Source organism: Myxocyprinus asiaticus, chromosome 1 (assembly GCF_019703515.2).
Source record: "Myxocyprinus asiaticus isolate MX2 ecotype Aquarium Trade chromosome 1, UBuf_Myxa_2, whole genome shotgun sequence".
NCBI lineage: Eukaryota > Metazoa > Chordata > Actinopteri > Cypriniformes > Catostomidae > Myxocyprinus > Myxocyprinus asiaticus.
Window position 1 is genome coordinate 7,502,519 of NC_059344.1, and position 12,717 is coordinate 7,515,235.

The 12,717-nt window shown below is 49.1% G+C and overlaps 2 protein-coding genes across 10 annotated transcripts in view; one reads left to right on the forward strand and one right to left on the reverse strand.

The window, feature by feature from the left end:
• LOC127449012 (myeloid-associated differentiation marker homolog) overlaps nt 1–12,717 on the forward strand; it is a 137,638-nt gene that overhangs the window by 112,326 nt on the left and 12,595 nt on the right. The window lies entirely within an intron of this gene.
• LOC127448952 (leukotriene B4 receptor 1-like) overlaps nt 1–12,717 on the reverse strand; it is an 88,726-nt gene that overhangs the window by 41,417 nt on the left and 34,592 nt on the right. The window lies entirely within an intron of this gene.

Consider the following 12,717-nt stretch of genomic DNA (forward strand, 5'->3'; position numbering starts at 1 on the left):
AGTCATGCCACTGACAACTCTAGGAAAGATTTAGCATGTGAATGTGGGCATGACATATTGATAGGACAAATGATCCCCCAACAAAGCAGGGATGCTGCACAAACACTTAAACACAAAACAACCCCCCCAACCAAGCAGATCTAGGCCAAAACGTATGTACTGCTGCTGCTCCAAAAGGCATGTGCACCCAGTGTATGCTAGCTAAGTGTGCCTAGGCTGCAGACCAGATATCTTAGCACTAATGAACTTAATGTCTATGTGTGCCTCAGCCTGCTTAGCCGATTAGCTTAAATGGTAGTGACCTAGGCCTAACTTATAATATTCCTGAGCCAGGAAAGTCCAGGGATTATTTAACTAGTGATTTAGCCCAGCTGTGTTTACATTTATTTAATCTAATGACCTAAGATAGCGATGTGGCTTACCTCCCTAGATGCGCTTCAGTGTGTCATGGCAAAAGACCTTACCATGCAAGCTGGTAGAAGGAAACCACCAGTTGTGATGGGTGCTTTCGAAACACTGCTTCATGAAGCTTCGAAACCTTTACGAATCATTTGTTTCGAACCAATGCTTTGGTGCATGTATCAAACTAGCCAAGACATGTGATTTCAGCAAACAAGGCTTCATTACGTCATACTGTTTCAAAACAGTTTCAAAATGATTCGCAGTTACACTAGGGGGCGTTGAACCCACAATGAAACCCTGAATCTGTGTAAAATTCAGACTGTAACTGATCTTGAGTCAGTTCAGCAATAACTTTGCAAAATCTGAATGACTGAAACAAAAGTTGTGGAGCTGAATTTAGTCATTTTAATTTCCCTCTCGATCAACTTGAGTTGTGTTCCCAAAGGGAAAAAATAACAAAATGTTGTGTTTATGAGAAATAAATTTGAGCCATATATACAGTTGTGCTCAAAAGTTTGTATACCTTTGGAGAATTGGTAATATATGTACCATTTTTAAAGAAAACATGAGTGAGCAGGCAAAACATATTTCTTTTATTTCTTATGGGATTCATATTCAGCTGTAGGTTATAACAGAATGGCACAATCATAAAAAAAAACATGGCAACAAAGAAAAAAATGAAATGACCCCTGTTCAAATGTCTGCATACCCTTAGTTCTTAATACTGTGTATTGCCCCCTTTAGCATTAATGACAGTGTGCAGTCTTTTGTAATAGTTGTCTATGAGGCCCCAAATTCTTGCAGGTGGTATAGCTGCCCATTCGTCTTGGCAAAATGCCTCCAGGTCATGCAAAGTCTTTGGTCGTCTTACATGAACCGCACATTTGAGATCTCCCCAGAGTGGCTCGATGATATTAAGGTCAGGAGACTGTGATGGCCAGTCCAGAACCTTCACCTTTTTCTGCTGTAACCACTGAAGGGTCAACTTGGCATTGTGCTTAGGGTCATTGTCATGCTGGAAAGTCCAAGAGCGTCCCATGCACAGCTTTCGTGCTGAAGAATGCAAATTGTTTGCCAGTATTTTCTGATAACATGTTGCATTCATCTTGCCATCAATTTTCTCAAGATTCCCTGTGCCTTTAGAGCTCACACACCTCCAAAACATCAGTGAGCCACCACCATGCTTCACTATAGGACTTGTTGACCCCTCTCCAAATATAGTGCTTATGTTTGTGACCATAAAGCTCTTTATTGGTCTCATCACTCCAAATTACAGTGTGCCAGAAGCTGTGAGTGGTGTCAAGGTGTCAGGCATATTGTAACCGGGCTTTTTTGTGGCATTGGCACAGTAAAGGCTTCTTATTGGCAACTCGACCATGCAGCTCATTTTTGTTCAAGTATTGTCATATTGTGCTCCTTGAAACAACCACACTGTCTTTTTCCAGAGCAGCCTGTATTTCTCCTGAGGTTACCTGTGGGTTTTTCTTTGTATCCCGAACAATTCTTCGGGCAATTCAATTCACCTGACCTTGGCTTGGTATCAAGAGATCCCTGAATTTTCCACTTCTTGATAAGTGATTGAACAGTAATGACTGGCATTTTCAAGGCTTTGGATATCTTTTTATATCCTTTTCCATCTTTACCTGTGTGTGTCACCTTGTGTGTCTGTAACAAGGCCAAACATTCAAGGGTATGTAAACTTTTGATCAGGGCCAATTTGTGTGATTTCTGTTATCATTATGATTTAAAAAAGGAGCCAAACAACTATGTGATAATAAATGGCTTCATATGATCACTATCCTTAAATAAAAGACAGTTTTTTTTGCATGATCAGTCATATTTTCAAAATCAATGCCAAAATGTCACAATTTCTGCCAGGGTATGCAAACTTTTGTTTGTCACGTGGATGCACTGAGCAGGCTAGATACTGAGTCATGGGGAGCAGAAAAGAACTGTCAAAAGACCTGCGTAACAAGGTAATGGAACTTTATATAGATGGAAAAGGATATAAAAAGATATCCAAAGCCTTGAAAATACCAGTCAGTACTGTTCACTTATTAAGAAGTGGAAAATTTGGGGATCTCTTGATACCAAGCCAAGGTCAGGTAGACCAAGAAAGATTTCAGCCCCAACTGCCAGAAGAATTGTTCGAGATACAAAGAAAAACCTCAGGTAACCTCAGGAGAAATACAGGCTGCTCTGGAAAAAGACGGTATGGTTGTTTCAAGGAGCACAATATGACAATACTTGAACAAAAATGAGCTGCATGGTCGAGTTGCCAGAAAGAAGCATTTACTGCGCCAATGCCACAAAAAGCCTGGTTACAATATGCCCGACAACACCTTGACACGTCTCACAGCTTCTGGCACACTGTAATTTGGAATGATGAGACCATAATAGAGCTTTATGGTCACAACCATAAGTGATATGTTTGGAGAGGGGTCAACAAGGCCTATAGTGAAAAGAATACCATCCTCACTGTGAAGCATGGTGGTGGCTCACTGATGTTTTGGGGGTGTGTGAGCTCTAAAGGCACAGGGAATCTTGTGAAAATTGATGGCAAGATGAATGCAGCATGTTATCAGAAAATACTGGCAGACAATTTGCATTCTTTGGCACGAAAGCTGCGCATGGGACACTTTTGAACTTTCCAGCATGATAATGACCCTAAGCACAAGGCCAAGTTGACCCTTCAGTGGTTACAGCAGAAAAAGGTGAACAGGGGTCATTTCATTTTTTTCTTTGTTGCCATGATTTGTTTTATGATTGTGCCATTCTGTTATAACCTACAGTAGATATGAATCCCATAAGAAATAAAAGAAATTTGTTTTGCCTGCTCACTCATGTTTTCTTTAAAAATAGTACATATATTACCAATTCTCCAAGGGTATGCAAACTTTTGAGCACAACTGTATATATATATTGTTTGGTAATTTTAAAACAGTAATCATAAAAAGGCCGACTTATGTATGAAGGTCTACATATTCTCCAAATATTCAGATCTGTTTATTTCAGGATAATGTAGACAACCATGAAAAATAAATGACAAATGCAGGGCAGTACATGATTTCCAATGCATTGTGTCATTGTGTCTGCTTTTGACTGAAGTCTTTTCACTGCATTTACATGCCTGTGACCAGCAGACATCCTCAGCGTGCGGTGTTTCAAGCGCTTTGAAACAGTGAATAATTTTTCGGAGCAATCGTTTCAATTGATTCGAAGTGTCAGAAAGCTTTGTTTCTGCCATCACTAACCAACAGCAAACCACCTGAGCAAACAGCATTTTCAGAGATATACATAACTCTTGCAGTGCGCAGCAGAAGAAACCAGCTTAACTGCAAAACTGAGCCATTTAAATTTTAGAGGAGAGAGACATAAGTTGATTGGCTACCCCATAACAAGTCAGAGAACCAATCAGCTTGAGCAATGCAAGCTGATTGGCTTAACGTATCACATATGAGCAAGCCGATTGGATAACAGATAACAAGTCAAAGAACCTATCAGCATGCGCCACACAGTGTTGCATGGCTGAACTTTGGTCATTAACTTAATCTTACAGAGTATTGTGTTCCTTGCCACAGCCACCTTTGGCTTGCCTACTAGGGGTCAAAAGGCAAATATTATTTTCTTATAAGGCATAATTTACAATCATGTTTTTCATCAAAACCACACAATGATGACTTTAAGACATTACAGCTTCATTTTCTATTAAAGAAAAGCTGCTTTGAAACTATGTGCTGTGAAAAGCTCTATATAAATAAAAATGACTTGACTTCACGTGTGTCCAACATATTTGTATGTGTAGCTATTTGTGCAGTTTTTCTTAGTAAATCACCCGCAATACACTCACGACTCGCACAAGAAATTTGATAGATTGCACAGGCAAATAAGTACATGCTATTTGGGGTCTTAGTAAATCAGGGCCTAAATACATTGTGAAATTATGATTAAGTTGTATGCAATAAGGTTTGCCAGGCAGCTGTGTAATATATATATCTGTATGTTTCTTGCAAAAAAAAAAAAAAAGGTTTGCCAGGGGCATCAGACCACGGGTAATGGTGGACCAAAGTAACAGGGGTGTGACGAGGACGAGGGCGTGGCCGGGCTGTGAGGGTGCATGGCCGGCGCTGAGTCAACTAATCAGCGGGAGAGAGAGATAAAGTGGAGCCAGAGACGCCAGTTCAGGAGAGAGAGAGACACACCGCTGTGCGTGCGTGCGTGCGTCTGTCTATGTGTTTTATGTTGTTTTAAGTTGTGGCCTTAGCGACGGTAGTCCCCGAGAGGGCGGAGCTTGGGCCGGAGGTGACTCTAAAACCAAATTCATTCACCCCGGTCCCTTGTGGAGACCACCTCTCACCGTCGTAGCTAACAGATGTAGCCAAATTGCAAACAGAATTTGTGGACATGTTCTCGCCTCTCCCCGGTTGCACGAACCTCATAGAACACCATATCGAGACCACCCAGGGGTGGTGATTCATAGCCGCTCCTATCACCTTCCTGAACACACACACAAAAAAAAGGCTGTTAAGGAAGAATTAGAGGCAATGCTTGATATGGGCGTAAAAGAAGAGTCGCACAGCGATTGGGCCAGCCCGGTGGTTCTGGTACATAAGAGCGACAGGTCGATCTGGTTCTGTGTTGACTATTGCAAAGTGAACGCGGTGTCCAAGTTTGACACGTACCCAATGCCTCGGATTGACGAATTGCTCGATTGGTTGGGTGCGGCTCAATTTTATTCGACACTGGACTTAATAAAGGGTTATTGGCAGATCCCTTTAACTCCAATCTCCCGAGAAAAAATGGCTTTTTGACCCTTCCGTTCGGTTTGTTCGGGGCCCCGGCCATGTTTCAGCGTCTCATGGACAAAATTCTCAGACCCCATACAGCATATCCCGCTGCATATTTACACTGTAAAAACAAAAATCATAATTTTACAGAAAATAACTCTACATTTTTACAGTAGTTTTCCATTTTTTTTTATTTGTATTCAAAACGTCATGGTTACTGGTGTAACCTCCGTTCCTTGATGGAGGGAACGAGACGTTGGTGTCGATGTAGTGACACTAGGGGTCACTCTTGGGAGCCCGAGACACCTCTGGTCTTTGATAAAAGGCCAATGAAAATTGGCGAGTGGTATTTGCATGCCACTCCCCCGAACATACGGGTATAAAAGGAGCTGGTATGCAACCACTCATTCAGGTTTTACGCTGAGGAGCCGATATAAGGTCCGGCCATTTCAGCGGGTAGTTCAGCGTTGTGGCAGGAGGGACCAATGTCTCGTTCCCTCCATCAGGGAACGGAGGTTACACCAGTAACCATGACGTTCCCTATCTGTCACTCACTCGACGTTGGTGTCGATGTAGTGACACTAGGGGTCCCTATACAAAACGCCACAAGGCTGAACTGTGTTACGTGAACTGGCGGTGTGTGGTGGGCAGACTTGCTGTGTGCCTCATAGCCAGCACACCAGGTCGACACATAACCTCCCCCAACACAGTTATGAGTGTCGAACGGCCCTTTTTGTGGACAAGTCGACTACCCAGAGATAGAGACAGGCTTAACCCAGTCATGGCCTCTTTCCCCTTCTCTTTTTCCACTCCCTAAAAAAGAAGGGGGATTATCTGACTGGGCCGCCAGGTCTAGTCGGGGGGTGTCCCTCCCAAGGGGAGGACACCGCGGAGACCGCACCTCGCCCCAAGAGAGGGGGGGATATTTAAGTGGAAGAATACATCACATGGTCTTTCCAACCATGTGGAGAGCCTTCAAGGTAGATCCTACCCAATGGGGGAGGAGTTACTACAACATGGAGACTGAGGGGCTCTGCCCAAGGAAGACGCAGTTTGCCAGTAGGGAAACGAACCAGCGGAAGATATAGATCGCATGGGGTTAGCCTTACAGGGAACCGCCACATGCGGAGCACCTACCCCAGAACCGGGCTCTTAGTTAGCGCGTGTACTGGGCCGGCAGTGAGTCTCTCCGAAAACTCGACTGCCACAGGGCTCGGAGGAAGTCAACCAGGGAACAACTTTTGTGAACACTACTGGGAATTAACAGCGCATGTCTTCAGCTCAAAAGGAGGTGGAAGGCGCTATGTGCAAGCGATACACCCAGCCGGCTATCCCGGGCTTATCCGCTTGTGTTGCGTGCCACTACCTGGGACCAAACCGGTTCCACCCGGAGGTTGTAGAACCTTGCAAAGGTGTTGGGTGTTGCCCAGCCCGCTGCTCTGCAATGTCTGTTAGAGAGGCACCTCTGGCCAGGGCCCAAGAAGCCGCTACACCACGGGTAGAATTGGCTCGTAGCCCTACCGGGGGCGGCATGTTTTGGGCGAGACATGCCATAGTTATGGCGTCAATGAGCCAGTGGGCGATCCTCTGCTTGGAGACAGCGCTTCCTTTCCGCTGTGCACCAAAGCAGACAAAGAGCTGCTCAGAGATTCTAAAGCTCTGCGTGCGATCCAAATAGATGCGTAAAGCACGCACCGGACACAGCAACGACAGGGCTGGGTCTGCCTCCTCCTGGGGCAGCGCTTGCAGGTTCACCACCTGGTCTCTAAAAGGAGTGGTGGGAACCTTGGGCACATAGCCCAGTCGGGGGTCTCAGGATCACGTGAGAATAGCCCGGACCGAACTCCAGGCACGTTTCGCTGACAGAGAACGCTTGCAGGTCACCTACCCTCTTGATGGAAGTGAGCACAGTCAGGAGGGCAGTCTTCAAGGAGAGTGCCTTAAGCCCGGCTGACTGCAAAACTCAAAGGGGGCTCTCTGTAGACCCTGAAAAACTACAGAGGTCCGATGAGGGAACAAGGCGTGGCCTGGAGGGATTCAGCCTCCTGGCGCCTCTTAGGAACCTGATGATCAGATCATGCTTCCCTAAGGACTCACCGTCGACTGCGTCATGGTGTGCTGCTATGGCAGCAACGTACACCTTCAAGGTGGAAGGGGACAGCCTCCCTTCCAACCTCTCTTGCAGGAAGGAAAGCACTGATCTGACTGCGCACCTCTGGGGGTCTTCCTGATGGGAAGAACACCACTTAGCGAACAGACACCACTTAAAGGCATACAGGTGCCTCGTAGAGGGAGCCCTAGCCTGAGTGAACGTGTCTACCACCGCAGGTGAGAGACAGCTTAGGTCTTCCGCGTCCCGTCCAGGGGCCAGACATGGAGATTCCAGAGGTCTGGGCGCGGGTGCCAGATGGTGCCCCTTCCCTGAGAAAGAAGGGCCTTTCTCAGGGGAATTTGCCCGGGGGGAGCTGTCACGAGGAGCGTGAGGTCCGAGCACCACGTCTGGGCGGGCCAGTAGGGTGCTTACCAGGACGACCTTCTCCTCGTCCTCCCTGACCTTGCACAGGGTCTCTGCAAGCAGGCTCACTGGGGAAAACGCATCATTGTGAATGCCAGGGGACCAGCTGTGTGCCAGCACGTCTATGCCGAGGAAGGCCTCGGTGAGGGCGTACCAGAGCGGGCAGTGGGAGGATTCTTGGGAGGCGAACAGGTGCACCTGTGCCTGACTGAATCGACTCCAAATCAGCTGGACCACCTGAAGGTGGAGTCTCCACTCTCCCTTGAGGGTAACCTGTTGTTACGGCACGTCCGCCGAAGTGTTGAGGTTGCCCGGGATGTGAGTGGCTTGCTGCTAACTCCGTTGGAGGAGACGGCGGGCGAGTTATGACATACAGCGGGAGCACAGACCGCCTTGGCGGTTGACATATGCTACCGCTGCCGTGCTGTCTGTCCGAACTAGCACGTGCTTGCCCTGGATCAACGGCCGGAACCTCCGCAGGGCGAGCAAAATTGCCAGTAACTCGAGGCAGTTGATGTGCCAACGCAGCTGCGGACCCGTCTAGAGGCCGGCGGCTGCGTACCCGTTGCCAACAGTGCCCCAGCCCATTTTGGATGCGTCTGTCGTGACCACGACGCGCCTGGAGACCAGTTCTAGCGGAACACCTGCTCGTGGAAACGAGAGGTCGGTCCAAGGGCTGAAAAGACGGTGACAGACCGACGTAATGGCCACGCGGTGTGTCCCGTGGCGCCATGCCCGTCTCGGGACTCGAGTCTGGAGCCAGTGCTGAAGCGGCCTCATATGCATCAACCCGAGCGGGGTGGCCACCGCCGAGGACGCCATATGCCCCAGGAGCCTCTGAAAATGTTTCAGTGGAACCGCTGTTTTCTGTTTGAACGCCTTCAAACAGGCCAGCACCGACTGGGCGCGCTCGTTCGTAAGGTGCGCCGTCAAGGAGACTGAGTCCAACTCCAAACCGAGAAAAGAGATGCTCTGAACCGGGAGGAGCTTGCTCTTTTCCCAGCTGACCCGAAGCCCTAGTCGGCTGAGGTGTGAGAGCACCAGGTCCCTGTGTGCGCATAACCCGTCTCGAGAGTGAGCTAGGATTAGCCAGTCGTCGAGATAGTTGAGAATGCGAATGCCCACCTCCCTTAACGGGGCAAGGGCAGCCTCTGCGATCTTCGTAAAGATGTGAGGAGACAGGGACAGGCCGAAAGGGAGGACTTGTACCGATACGCCTGACCCTCGAACGCAAACCGCAGGAAGGGTCTGTGTCGAGGAAGGATCGAGACGTGAAAGTACGCATCCTTCGGGTCTACCGCCGCGAACCAATCTTGATGCCGGACACTCGCTAGAATGCGTCTTTGCGTCAGCATCTTGAACGGGAGTCTGTGTAAGGCCCGGTTCAGTACTTGCAGGTCCAAGATTGGCCGCAACCCACCGCCTTTTTTCGGTACAATGAAGTAGGGGCTGTAGAACCCCTTCTTCATCTCGGCTGGAGGGACAGGTTCTATCGCGTCCTTCCGTAGGAGGGTAGCGATCTCCGCGCAAGGTAGCAGCGTTTCCATCTTTCACCAAGGTGAAGTGGACACCGCTGGACCTGGGCAGATGCCCAGCGAAGTGAATCGTGCAGCCGAGTCGGACGGTCCGGACCAGCCCTCGCGACGGACTGGAAAGCGCAAGCCATGCATCCGAGTTCCGCGCAAGGGGGACCAAAGGGACAACGTCATCGGATGTACCGGCGGGTGGGGCCTCGCGGCGGGGCGGAGCTTGAGGTGCCACACCACATCGTGGCCGTGCTGAGTCCGAGGACATCGAAGCACTTACCTGGCTCCTTGTGACCACCCCCGGAACAGCCTGGGACGGGGGAGGAAGAGGCCTGTCCTCATGACCTGTGGAGACTGTCACATCGGGGGCGGATTTGTGCCACAGCTGGGCGCTCAGGGCGGGAGACCGCCGCTGGAGCGCCAACCTGCCAAATGGAGTGGTGGACGGTGGTCGTGATGCCAGCCGTACACACAGAATATGTGACCCAGGGAACAAGGAAACCACTCTTGCGGAGCTCCTGAGTACTGCAGCCACTTGGGCATGCAGCGCAATTAAATGCAAAAGGTAACAAAAAGAAGATCTGCTTACCAGCTCCAGAGCAGCGGGTTTCGTTGTCCCTGGGTCGCCCGTCTCAGGGGCGCTTCAAAGACCTCCGTGGGTTCTTCGGTGCCGGCTGTGAGACGGGTTGCGTCGGCTTCCTGCGGTGGGCTCCACGCCGGGGCCGGGCCGGAGGGGCGGGCTGCGGCGGAGCCGGTGCAGTCACCGCAGGGGGACGCCCTCGGCGATGAGTAGATGGGGGGATCTTGAGCCACGCCGGGGCAGGACAAGCCGGCTAGCATCCATCTACTGCTCTACCATCGAGAACTGCTGGGCAAAGTCCTCGACAGTGTCGCCGAATAGGCCCGCCTGGAAAATGGGGGCAGCAAGGAATCGTGTCCTGTCGGCTTCACCCATCTCGACCAGGTTGAGCCAAAGGTGGCGCTCCTGGACCACTAGTGTGGCCATCGTCCGCCCGGGAGACCGCGCCGTGACTTCCGTCGCTCGGAGAGCGAGGTCGGTCGCCGAGCGCAGTTCCTGCACCAATCCTGGGGCGGAACTACCCTCGTGCAGTTCCTTTAGCGCCTTGGCGGACTTGCAGGAGAGCCATGGCGTGCAGGGCGGAGGCGGCTTGTGCAGCAGCGCCGTAGGCTTTGACCGTCAGAGACGACGTAAACCTACAGGCCTTGGACGGGGGCTTTGGGCACCCACGCCAGGTGGCGGCGCTCTGCGGGCATAGGTGCACCGCGAGCGCCTTTATCCACCGGGGGATTGCCGAATAACCCTTGGCCGCCCCACCATCGAGGGTAGTGAGAGCGGGGAAGCTGAAAAGATCGGGACCGGGCAGTAAAAGGTGCCTCCCGTGACCTTGTCAGCTCTTCATGCATTTCCGGGAAGAAAGGAACGGGGCGGGGCGTGGCTTTGAGTGGCGCCGCGAGCCCAGGAACCAATCACAGAGCCGCGAGGGTTCAGGGAAGAGTGGTGAAATCCACTCTAACCGACGCTCGCGGCTGTCCGGGAAAGCATGTCGTCATCTCTGCGTCAGCCTGTGACTGGGCGATCGACCCCGAAGGGAGAAGCCCAGCCGAGGCTTCCGACTGGACGAGCCCGCTCTCCGATGCTGCGCTCGAGAGCTCATCACTTTCGCGGGCTCCGAATAAGAGGTCGAACTCGCCGTGAGACGAGCCGGCGGACTCACCCGGAAGCCCGATCGGGGCAGACGAGCGTGCTGGGGAATGGGAGGTCCGCGGGGGGATACCCGGCAGAGGCGGTCCCATTGGGGTCCCCAAATCGCCCCCAGTGCTAGCCGCGCTGGCCTCAAACCCGTGGGTAAAAGGACCGAGGCGGGAGCCTCTGGGGTGGCTCGCTTCCTTACGAAGGCGAGCCGCGACCGCAACGTTGCCATGGACACATTCTCGCAATGAGAATGTGACCATCCACGAACGCTGTCTCCGCGTGAGCAGTGCCCAGACACGAAAGACAGTGATCGTGACCGTTAGAAGGCGAGAGATAACGAGCACAACCAGGAATAACACACAATCGGAAAAGCATCTTTAAAAAGTGTGTGCGCTCTTTTAGAAAAATATATACTCTTTTAGAGGGGAAAAATGCTCTTTCAGAAAATATACTCTCTAGTTTTTCTGCCGAAGCGCCCAGGGGCGTTCTCTGCAGTGCACCAGTGCAGAGGAGGGAGAAGCCGCTGAAATGCGCCGTCAGATCCAGCAGAGGTGAATGAACAGTAGTATTCAGCTCAATGAGCATGACCGTTCGGCTCCGAAGAGAAAATCTGAATGAGTGGTTGCATACCAGCTCCTTTTATACCCGTATGTTCGGGGGAGTGGCATGCAAATACCACTCGCCAATTTTCATTGGCCTTTTATCAAAGACCAGAGGTGTCTCGGGCTCCCAAGAGTGACCCCTAGTGTCACTACATCGACACCAACGTCGAGTGAGTGACAGATAGGGAACTATGACAATAATGACAAATTACATGTATTTCTCATTTTTTTTACAGAAAAATTACTATATTATTTATACCGTATTTTTTCTGCTTTCTAAAATTACAGACAAATTTATGTAAAATGACAATAATTATCTGTAATTAAATATGTAACTCATTATATAAAGGTTTATGTCCATACTAACAATTTAACGTTTTTCTTTGTAATTTTAAGGTAAATCTTATTAGTTTTATATTTATGCGTACTTTTACATTCAAACTCTGTAATTCTGGATACAAATTTAGCAAACTTTTTTCATTACATCAAACATAATCCATTGCCTTTTTGAAAGCATACAAAGCTGCACTGCTCTCGAGGTTGAAACTTTCAGTCATATTACACCTTTGGCCACACCAATCAGTGATGTCACAGTGAGTAAAAGCACATAAATGCCAATGAATCTGACAAAAGTAAAATGAGTAAAGGCAAAGTCAGGAAAACAATGCAATAGTCCAGGCAGGAAGGAGTAGAAGCAAGACTGATATGCTTTAAGTCCTTTAGAGCAGCAACATGCTTGAAAGTTTTAACCCCAAGAGAGCAGCATAGACTTTTTCCCATCTGTGATTTAGTGTGTACTTTCTATTGAATGCATTCACAATAGTCACAATGTCCAAAATGTCCTCACTAATATAGTGAAACCTGTAGAAAACCAACTAGTGAGACATTTTAGGTGGTCCTCACTAGTAAAAAAGGCAAAATTCTTATTTTGAGTGAACTTGAGTTGTTGGATGTCAACCGAGAACAAAAAAAATAAAAAAATAAAAATGGAATATGGTCACAGAGGAAGACGGGAGCTGTTTGATCGCGTAAGTTAAGTGAACTTATATCTTGCAAAAATATGGCTATATCATGTAAGAAAACATTTTCCCTGTTATTTTCTGTAACAACCTAACGTAACGTTATGTTTTGTTTTCACACCCTTAATTTATGTAGCCCAGTCTAAAAATAG